Source organism: Euphorbia lathyris, chromosome 1 (genome assembly GCF_963576675.1).
Source record: "Euphorbia lathyris chromosome 1, ddEupLath1.1, whole genome shotgun sequence".
Lineage (NCBI taxonomy): Eukaryota > Viridiplantae > Streptophyta > Magnoliopsida > Malpighiales > Euphorbiaceae > Euphorbia > Euphorbia lathyris.
The window spans coordinates 17319475-17331567 of NC_088910.1; the positions used below are offsets into that span (position 1 = coordinate 17319475).

At 36.0% G+C, this 12093-nt stretch overlaps 1 non-coding gene across 1 annotated transcript; it reads right to left on the reverse strand.

Moving 5' to 3' along the window:
- Positions 1–143: 143 nt before the first annotated feature.
- LOC136216229 (small nucleolar RNA R71) lies at positions 144–250 on the reverse strand. Its single transcript, XR_010683222.1, has one exon. It is a non-coding gene; the product is annotated as a small nucleolar RNA R71 (small nucleolar RNA).
- Positions 251–12093: the final 11843 nt, after the last annotated feature.

Genomic DNA, 12093 nt, shown 5'->3' on the forward strand with positions numbered 1-12093 from the left:
CAATCAAACTTCGCCTTTTTCCTTTTACTTTGAAGGATCGAGCCAAAGAATGGTTAACTTCTATGCCAGCCGCATCAATTGAGACTTGGGAGCAATTAGCCCAAGCATTTTTATCAAAAATTTTCCCTTTAGCAAAAACCGCAAGAGTCATTAAAGAGTTAATATCTTTTTCTCAAAATGATAATGAAACTCTTTATGAGGCTTGGGAACGTTTTAAAGAACTTCAACGTTTACGCCCACACTACCAATTGCCCGCTGAACTTTTAATGCAAACATTTTATAATGGACTAAATCCTACAACTAGAGGTTCATTGGATGCTATGTCTGGAGGGTTATTCATGAAGAAAACATCTGCCCAAGCGAGAGAACTTTTGGAGGAAATGGCAATCAACAGCAGTATGTGGCCCGCGGAACGTGGACACGTACCAGTAGCGAAACCATCATCCTCAACAACATCATCAGTTAAAGGTATAGTGAATCTTGATCCAGTAGCGATGTTGCAAGCCCAATTTTCTGCCTTGTCGCACAAAATTGATAGGTTTATGGCACCGTGTGATCCTAATGGTCAACCAATCCAAACGGATGTGGATTACGAAGGTATGAGTGAAATTGAACAGGTAAACTTTGTCCAAGGGCAAAACCAAACTAATAACCCTTATTCCAATACATATAATCCTGGATGGAGAAATCATCCTAACTTTAACTGGAGAGATAATAACAATAATAATGTTAATGCTAATCAAAATCGTACTACTAATTATCAAAATCAATCAAGAGATACGATTAGCACCTTATCTTCTAAAATCGACAAATTCATTGATGCGATGAGCGGAAAAATAAGTAATCACGACGATGGTTTTAAACGGATCGAGAATAAATTCGATCAGCTTATTAAAAACCAATCATCTAGCATCCATAAATTTGGAGATTCAAATTGGACAACTCGCTAAATCAATTCCATCCCACAAAGAGGGAAGTCTTTCAAGCCATACGGAAGAAAATCCGAAAGAGCATGTTAAGGCTATCACTCTTCGTTCAGGAAAAAACTACTTAGGCCCGGAAATGCCCAGAAATTCGACTTTACCTGGAACTGATTTACCAAAACCCAAAGAAGATACATTAAAACAAAAAGATGCACCGATTGACTCTAGTACAAAAACTTTTGTACCCAAACCACCTTTTCCACACAAAGTCCGCAACAAGAACTATGATAAACAACTTTTAACGTTTTTAGACAAACTTAAGAATTTGCATATTAATTTGACGTTTATGGATGCAATTACGCAAATTCCCAACTATGAAAAATTCCTCAAAGATTTAATTTCAAAGAAAATCAGTTGGGAAGGGATTTCATCCATTTCACTAACTGAAGATTGCAGTTCGATTGTGTCAAGCAATTTGCCCACAAAACTCAAAGATCCCGGAGTTTTACCATTCCGTGTAAATTGGGAGATATAGAATTCCCAAGTTGTCTTTGTGATTTAGGAGCAAGCATTAACTTGATGCCATTATCTATTTTTAATAAGTTAGGCTTAGAAGAAGACATCAAACATACCAATATGGTTTTGCAATTAGCGGATCAAACCACTAAAAGACCATACGGTATAATTGAGGATGTTTTAGTTAAAGTTGACAAATTTATTTTTCCTACCGATTTCGTTATTTTAGATTTTGCTTATGATGTAAATTGTCCGCTAATCTTTGGTAGACCGTTCATGAACACGGGACGTGCTCTAGTTGATGTGTCGGAAGGGAAAGTAGTTTTACGAATAGGAGATGATAAGATTGAGTTTGATATGAATCAAGCGATGAAATATCCTATGGAGGATTTCGCTTGTATGAAACTTGATTTAATTGAAGAATGTGTAAATGACATTGTTCAAAAAGAAGAAATAATAGAACCTATAATGAGTGAGGAACTAGAAGATAAGGACCCAGAACCTTTGATTCGAGAAGATGGACCAGTTCCGCCTTCAATTGTAGTTCCACCTAAATTAGAACTTAAGGAATTACCAGGTCATTTGAGGTATGCTTTCTTAGGTGAAGGCGATTCTCTACCTATAATTATCTCTAACAAGTTGACACAAGTTCAAGAAGAAAAATTGAAAGAAGTTGTTAGAAGTAGGATAGGAAGTATGGGTTGGCAAATTTCTGACTTAAAAGGTATTAATCCAAGTATTGTAATGCATAGAATTCACTTAGAAGAAGATAAGCCACCTAAAGCGGATAGGCAAAGACGCCTAAATCCGAATATGAAAGAAGTAGTAAAAAATGAGATTACTAAACTTCTGGACAATGGAATCATCTACCCTATCTCGGATAGTGAATGGGTTAGTCCAATCCATTGTGTACCTAAAAAGGGAGGCATAACAGTTGTAAGGAATGAAGAAGGAGAATTAATACCCACACGAACCACCACTGGTTGGAGGGTTTGTATAGATTATAGAAATTTAAATAAAGCAACTAGGAAAGATCATTTTCTTCTTCCTTTCATTGATCAAATGATCGAAAGGATAGATGGTCATGCTTTCTACTGTTTTCTTGACGGTTACTCCGAATTCTTTCAAATATACATTTACCCGGATGACCAAGATAAAACAACCTTCACATGTCCTTACGGAACATTTGCATATAGGAGAATGCCCTTTGGTCTATGTAACGCACCTGCAACATTTCAACGTTGTATGACTGCGATTTTTAATGATTTCATTGAAGATATCATGGAAGTTTTTATGGACGATTTTTCAGTTTATGGAGATTCTTTTGATTCGTGCCTAGAAAACTTGGATAAAGTTTTGTCTAGGTGTGAAGAAACAAATTTGGTATTAAATTGGGAAAAATGTCATTTCATGGTTGGCGAAGGAATTGTTTTAGGTCACAAAATATCTGAAAAAGGATTAGAAGTAGATAGAGCAAAAACCTCAGTAATAGAAAAATTACCCCCTCCAACTACTGTTAAGGGAGTAAGATCATTCTTAGGACATGCTGGTTTTTACAGAAGATTTATTAAAAAAAATTCTGTAATTTCCAAACCGCTTACTAATTTACTCATGAAAGATTCAACCTTTGATTTTAATGAAGAATGCGTTAAAGCTTTCGAAACATTGAAAACTGCTTTAGTCAGTGCACCTATTATTGCTAAACCTGATTGGGATTTACCCTTTGAAATTATGTGTGATGCAAGTGACTTAGCTGTCGGATGTGTTTTAAGTCAAAGGAATGATAAGAAACTTCATGTCATTTATTATGCAAGTCACACATTGTCTGGTGCACAATTAAACTACACCACAACAGAAAAAGAAATGTTAGCCGTAGTTTTTGCATGTGACAAGTTTAGGTCATATTTATTAGGTTCAAAAGTTATTATTTATACCGATCATACAGAATTAAGATATTTGTTTGCTAAAAAAGATGCAAAACCACGTCTAATTAGATGGGTTTTATTATTGCAAGAATTTGATATAGAAATTAAAGACAAAAAGGGAGTTGAAAATCTTGTCGCCGATCATCTATCGAGACTTGAAGATGAAAACGGTCCTATAGATGAAACTATCGGTATACGAGATGATTTCCCTGATGAACATCTCTATCAAATGAAAAGTTTCATATCACCTTGGTATGAAGATATTGCTAATTATCTCGCAGCCAATATTATTCCGGAAGGATTAAATTCCCACCAAAGGAAGAAATTTTTCTTCGATATTAAACAATACTTTTGGGAAGATCCTTTTCTGTTCAAAACTTGTGGTGACGGGATAATTAGGAGATGCGTTGGTGAAAATGAATTTGAATCCATAATGTCAGAATGTCATTCTAGCTCTTATGGAGGACATAATGGAGTTAACAAGACAGCAGCTAGAATATTTGAAAGTGGTTTCTTTTGGCCTACGATGTTTAAGGATGTCCGTTCATTTATTACTCGTTGTGATAAGTGTCAAAGAACAGGAAATCTAAGAAGGAAAGATGAGATGCCCCTCACAACCGTATTAGAAGTTGAAGTCTTCGATATGTGGGGGATAGATTTCATGGGACCTTTTCCCCCTTCCAATGGTAAAACTTACATATTAGTTGCCATTGATTATGTTTCAAAGTGGGTTGAAGCAATCGCAACCCCGACGAGTGATTCTAAGGTTGTCGTTAATTTTCTTGACGATATATTCTTTAGATTTGGTTGTCCAAGAGTTATAGTTAGTGATGGTGGTACTCATTTTATAAACAAGAGTTTTGAAACGCTTATGAAAAAATATGGAGTACGCCACCGCGTATCAACGCCGTACCATCCTCAGTCAAATGGTCAGGCGGAGATATCAAACAAAGAACTCAAATGGATTCTCGAGAAAACGGTTTCATCCTCTAGAAAAGATTGGTCTTCTAAACTCAATAATGCGTTATGGGCATACCGTACTGCATTTAAAACGCCAATAGGAATGACTCCGTACCGTTTGGTGTATGGTAAGGCATGTCATTTGCCAGTCGAATTAGAATATAAAGCCTATTGGGCTATTAGAGAACTTAACTTTGACTTACATCAAGCAGGTAAGAAACGTTTGCTCAATTTAAATGAGTTAGATGAGTTACGTCATCTATCTTACGAAAATGCAAAGATTTATAAAGAAAAAATGAAAAAATGGCACGATGCCAAAATTAAAGTTAAACACTTTAATGTTGGGGATAAAGTGCTGTTATTTAATTCACGACTTCGTTTATTTCCAGGAAAACTTAAGTCCAGATGGTTAGGACCATATTTAGTCGTCAAAACATTTGATTACGGTTCTTTAGAACTGGAAGGTCCTACCGGAGTTCGATTCAAGGTTAATGGTAATCGATGTAAAATCTATTACGAAAATATTTCCAAACTTGGAATTGAGTTCGTAACAAGATTATCTGACGTATAAATTACTCAGTTTATTTTACACAGTTTATTTTGTTTTATTGTTTTTATGATTTTGTTTATTTTATTTTATTTTATTTTTATTATTATTTTATTTTATTTTCAAAATGCCATTTTTATTAGATAACTTTATGTTATGATTTAAATACATAAAATATTTATATTTCATAATTTTAGATTTGATTTTTAGGAAATTAAGATGAATTTGAAGTTTCAGGTAATTCTCTGCCGAGAATTTAGAATTCCCTGCCGAGAATCCCTTCATTTAAGAATGTCACAAACAGGTTCGAATTTCTCTGTTCATGCCGAGAATTTTTAAATTCTCTACCGTGAATCAGGAGGTGGCTTTGATGCCTGATTTTCGCATGAAAATCAGCGTGTCGCGACCGCGGCTTTGCCATTCGCGGTCGCGACACGAGTGTTTCCTGCACTATCAGGCCTGAAACACTCTCACCCTTTCGACGAACCTCTTGGCAATTGAAACATTAAGTTTCTTCATTCCAGAAAGGTACAAATTATACCTTTTCACAATTAAAACAATACCTCTTTTCATCCTAAACTCTTATAAATTAATCTTAGAGGATTCAAGTTCTGTTACAATTCTTTTTCATCTTTGTCAGAACTCTGATTTTTCTTCACAAATACCGTTCTTTGCTAAAGTAACACTAACTTTTGCACTATGCCTACCAAATACAAATCACCTAGGCACAATGCTGCCTCAATCAACAAACGCCCAGACTTATCCAAGCGATATGGGGCGCCTTTCCCTATCTTCAACCACGATGAAGGTAGACGTTATTGGAATCACCGTTACAAATTCTTCACCCGAATGTTGTATATGGATGAATTTCTTAATAGCCAATTAGGCATTACTGATGACATGAGCTGCTATATGGAGCGCCTAGGGTGGACAAAATTCGCCCAAATACGATTTCCAATAATAGGCGACTGGATACTCGAATTCTTCTATACCGTTCGTTTTACTAATAAACGCCGAGTACGTCTCAGTTTTCGTCGAGAAGGAGAAATCTTCACTTTTGGCTATCCCGAGTTGCATGCTTGGTTTGGTTTTCCTCCAAGGGATACAATCAAACGTCATCCTGGACGAGACATGACATCCTCAGACATTTGGAGAATGCTCACTGGATTCTGGCGATTCAATTCAAAACTCGCCTATAATCACTCTTTTCGCTCCAACTCCATGCTGTATTTACACAAATTCCTGTGTCACAGTTTATTCGGGCGCACATTCAGTAGTGTGGTCCGTAACATTGATTTGTATGTTCTTGGAGATATATTCCAGGGCAATGCAGTGGATTCTTCCAAAATTCTGATGGAAGGTCTTGTCGCCGCTTCTCGATCCAAAGATAAGAAGATTGGGTTCGACAATATAATCTGTTGAATAATTCTCGGTTCAAAGGGTACTATTGATGTTCCCTGGAGTGATGATGAATTCTTCCCAACAATTGACTATGAATTTCTCGAGCACGAAGGACTTGTGAAACGTGTCTTTCGAGCAGGGCCTCAATTTTTGTCTGCACCGGAACGTGAAACTTTCGTGCAGTTTCAAATTGATCGTATTAAAGCCAGAAATATCCCGTTAGATAGGGATGAATATGTAGAATAGTTTCTGTTTTTCATTGTTATTTGTGTATATATTTTGTTTTGTTTTAATTATTGGTTTGTTTTCATTATTTTGTACATATGTTTTATTAGAATTATCCATTTGATCCATTATCTATACTTAGCATATTCTCATATGGATCTCTCATTATTCTTACTCATATTCAGATAAAAAGGATTCACCTGAACTAAATATGTTTTTCTATTTTTCCACACATTTATCCACGTTTAATTTTATTTTGTAACTCAATTTATTTTCAATGAATTAAGTTTACATTTAATCAATTCAATTCATGTATTAAATATGTATTAACATGCCCTTATTATGCATTTAATGTGGTTCTCTTAACTTATATGCATAAATGCACATTTAAGTTTCATTAATTCTTCATAATAAATTTATTTTAATTCAATTTATTAAGGTTAAACCTTTGGTTTTCCTTGCAATTAATGTCATTTATTTTAGTTTTAAGTACAGGAACACTTAATATTAAGTTCAGGAACCATTCCACAACAAAAAATGCACAAACCAAGTCAAAAGGCACCAAAATTGGCCATCTTACCCAATTCTCTACCGAGAATTAAGAAATTCTCGGTATGAGCAGCAACTTTGGTAAGATTTCAGGGCGAAATTTGCCTGAAATTCACGTGCCGCGGCCGCGGCTTTGCCGTTCGCGGTCGCGACACGCGTGATTTCTGCCCTATTGATTCCGATTTTGCCAATATTTTTGCATATTCCTATTCCTATTCTACCTATACATAAACCTAATCACCCTATATAAACCTACCTCTTACACAAACCTCACATCACCTCTATTTTTACCCAATCCCTTACTCTAAACTCTTCCCCAAAAATCTACTTTTCCTCTTCCCAATTTATTCACTCCAATTTCTATCCTATTTCCTATTTTCAATCACTTCCATTTCACAACCCCAAGCACCTCAAGCGGAGGATAATTCGGTAGATTTGCGGAGGATTTTGGACCAAATCAATTCCAACAACCGTCAAATGAACTTAAGAATTGATGATTTGGTTGAAAACAATATGGTGATGAATGACAACCTCAACCTTTTGAGGCGTGAACATCGATCGACTCGGCATCGGATGCTTTCCTTTTTCCGACGCCGCAATGTGGAGACGTCACCTACACCTCCCGATTCACCACCTCATGCTTAGGTTGTTTTCCTTTCATTATTTTTTTTATCTTGTTATAATTTGGTACAATTTTCATTTTCTTATGTTTGGTACAATTTTTACTTTTATGTTGAATGTTTAATTTGCTCAATTTCAATCTTTGTTCCGTATGCCTTATTTCGTATTTTATGTTTTCTCCATTATTTTTGCACCAATGAGGACATGGTCCAATTTAAGTGTGGGAGGAGACATACATATATCCATTTCTACACAAATACGAATCAATGCAACAAAGATTTTATTTTGCAAAACAAATAATAAACGCAACGAATGATATTCATGCAAATGCAACACATATATAAATTGCAACACATAACTTAACATTTTATAAGTTAATATGATTATTTGTTTAGGTTATCATTATCGTTAGAAATAATATTTCTATACGGGTAATATATTTTCAAATTTTTCACGAATCTCCGATACGATTTTAAGTAAAATTGTCTCGAGTGAATGATTTTAAGTAAATAAATTCTTTATTTCGATCTCTATTTTTATATCATGCAATTCATAATAGAATAAATCTTATTTTAAATTTTCAATTAGGTTTATAGGCATTAAATTGAACTAACAATTTTAGCTCGGTTTGATTTCGTCTTACATTAACACCAATTGAAGTTTTTAAGGAAACTTTAGCCATAATACATGTTGAATTTTAAGTCAATATAGGATGAATGTGCTATTTTTCTTTTTCCCAACTTATAATTTTATAATTCATGTTAATTAATCAATTAGTTGAATTCTTAACTTTTGGCCACGATTGAGACCAACCTTATCACAATCGAGGTATGAAAGGGAAGAAAATTAAGTACCGTTTACTTTTGGCCACGGTTGCGACCACCCTTATCACAATCGAGGTATGGAAGGAACGTTCAAAAATAAAGCGTGTATAAGTTTAAAGTAACGATTGCGTCCACCCATGGCATGGTCGGTACCTCTTAAGCAAACACAAAGCAATATATACGTACAAGGTTACGGTTGAAACCACCCTTATTTCGGGCGTAACCAAGCAAATAAATTAAAGTTCAAGTACTTATTTAAATATAATATATCTCATATATTAGTTTAGGTTTGGAAAAGAAAATTTTGTGCTTTGAAATGCCTTGAGACGGAAAAACTCAATAACATGCGTGCTTATACATTGTCCCGAATGCGTCAATACAAAAATTGGAAATACAAGACGAATGATATATCGTATTTATACTAAGTTAGTTTGATATTTTGCGTATAAATTTGCCATGCGAAGTTAGTCTTTTCGGCTTAACTAATTCAAAAGATAATACAGAGATATATGTTTTATTTTCATAAAGAGATTAGTTAGAGAATAAATTCAGTGAAATTTTACTCGGGACTAGCAAAAGATTAAGTGTGGAGATTTGTTAAGCCCAAAATATACCTAAAATATTATCAATAATTACATCAATATTGCTACGAATTTATGCTATTTATACCTATTTAGAAAGCTTTTACTTTCGAATATGTTTCTTTCATGCAAGGTACATAAATATTTGGTAAAATCCAAATAGGAGTAAAAAGAGCTCGAAAATAGAAGAAAAGCCCTACAAAAGGAGTCGAAGACGACGAAAATTAATAACGCCAAGTCGAGGACACGAACGAGAGCGAAAAAATGAAAAATGCTCCGTGCCGCGACCGCGGCTTCCCCTTTTCACGGTCGCGACACGCGTCCTTCAGCCATTTTACCCTTCGTCCGAATTACAATTGATGCTCCCCCATTCTCGGTAGTGAATTTGATAATTCTCGGTACGAGCAGGAGATTTAGAAGCCTAGTTACACACTTTCGTTTTCGACGAAACGCGATCGTTCGGGTGGATAAAGACGATCCTTCACAACGGACACGATCCTTCACAACGGACACGACACTTCGATCAAGACTCTTCAACATCTATAAATAAAGAGTTGATGGAGAGTTGAAAGAATGTGTGATATGTGTAGAAGAAAGAAATTAGTGTAGAATTTATGTAGAAATTCCGAATCAAGTGATTCAGAAGTTAGATTTCGATTCTGTTCAAAAGCAATATGATGTACACACATTGTTTACAAATTAATAACAAATTCAGTAGCGTTTAGACATTGTTCCAGTTTAGTTTTCATTTTGGTAGTAGACCGACCCAGTCTCTATTACGAAGATTCAGCGAGAAGATTGAGTAGAGGATTCGCCCCTGAGCCTGACAAACTCGAACGAAACCCAAGGAAAGAATTGACAACCCGTTCACTTGCACGCCGTCGAAGAATTCAATGCTCCATGTTCTCTGTAAACTTGTATCAATTTATATTTCATCTAATAAAGTCCGTTCTATTCGATAGATTTTTATGCAGCACTTTGGTAAATGAGCCGAAGTGGATTGATGCTGGTGTTTTCATTAAAACGTATTTAATCCAAAATCTTTACAAGGAAACTTTGTTGAACACTTAGGCAAATTATTATCTCGGTAGAGTTTTAATTTGGTTAAGGGCAATTATCCCGGATAAGGGTTTTGTCGCTTTCAAAGCCAATTAATTAGAGGTTCCGTCATTTATTTCATCCTTATAATTCGTACAAAGTTTAAAGTTGTTTCTTTGCTTAATGCAAACAAATATACCTGTTTACTTTTCTAAAATACTAAAACGTTCCTGTTTTGCAAATTCATTTTTAATCAGATATTTTCTAACATCTTCATATTCTAATCTAATTCTCATTCTAGCTATTTCAAAACCAAAACCGATTAAACGATTTTTCCATATCATAAACCTAAAAGTAAATTTAACCGATTGTAAATAAGTTTTGTTAAAAAAGCGTTCCCTGTGGGATCGATATCTTTTATTACTACAAGCGTATACCGTGCACTTGCGGAAATCGCTCAACAGAGACCATGTACTCAAGGGAGAGATAAAGCTAACCTATGTCCCAACGGATGAGCAGCTTGCAGATATCTTCACAAAGCCACTGGCTCGTGAACAGTTCAGCATACTGAGAGAAGCCATTGGTATGTTTAATCCTCTTCAGTAAATTCCAGCTCTTAATATAGATTCATGCTGAGTGAATTAACATGCTGAATGATCTATTATTCGCTGAGTGAATAGATGTATGCTGAGTGATTAATGCTAAATGAATGAATATCACACACTGAGCAAACATTGGCACCGAGTAGTTATCTCAAACTGAGAAATCATCCGTTTGTATAAAACTGACCACTCAGAATATAAAACGCTTAGTATTCTAAACGCTGAGTATAAGATCCGTTGCATTTAATGCTAGAGCACGCGAATAGCCACCTAGGATGACGTATGCGCCGAATGTGTCATAAAAGCCAGGATCATTGTCGGTTGACAATCCCAAGGTAAAACTGACATATGGATTCGATAAGATCCACTTTTCACCGCTATAAATAATGGGCAAATCCCCATTTTTATCACTTTACACTTACCGAATTCTCAAGCATAAGCATTCTCTCTCTAAAAACTCTCAAGACTTCCAAATCCCTCTCTGAAACTATGACTAAGGTTTCCGTGAATATCTCCGGTGCCGGTCACCCCAAGACCAGTTCCGATGAACCTTCCAAGCATACTACTCCGCCTGAAATGACTAAGGGCACTACACCGAGCAAAGGAAGAGCTGGCCAAGCCACCTCCTCTAAAGGAAAACCGACCAAGGTCCGAACCTACACTAAAGTCTTCGAAGACGTTAGAGAGTGGAAGATAGACTTCTCACGATGGTTCTCTGAGGCTTTTATAACAACCGAGCAACCATTCTGTGAATGGATATCGAAGAATGGCTGGACCGAGCTGTTTTCAATTAGAGATCCCACTTACCCTGACCTAGTAAGGGAATTTTACCATAATCTGCGGGTTGCTGATGATAACCAGGACTACCTAGTAACCGTGGTAAAGGAGAAAATAATCTTTATCAACCCTACCTACCTTGCCAATTTGCTGAAATTGAAGAATGAGGGAACAAAGCTGAGGAGAACTGGTGATCATGAAGGAACTGGGTACGAAGCCACCTTCTGCAAACCCCCTGGCCATTCTGGAGAAATCTCAAGTTCATCAATGGGCCAGCACCAAAAGATGGCACACTACCTGCTGACCAATTACATCTACCCCAAGATTAATTGCACCAGCTCAGCGACAAATTTCGAGCAATGCTTCATATGGCATATGCTGACTTTCAAGCCCATCAATATGCCAATTTTCTTAATTGCTGCCTTCCAGAGGAGCACTGGAACTTTAAGGCTGGGCTCACTCATAACCAGAATCCTCAAAGACCATCAAATTGATCTATTCGAGGAAACTGAGGCCCAAGGCTCTGAGATAACAGCTACTGCGCTGCGTGCCTTGAAGTATAACCAACCAGTTAAGAAAGCCAAAAATGCTGATGAGGCTGATG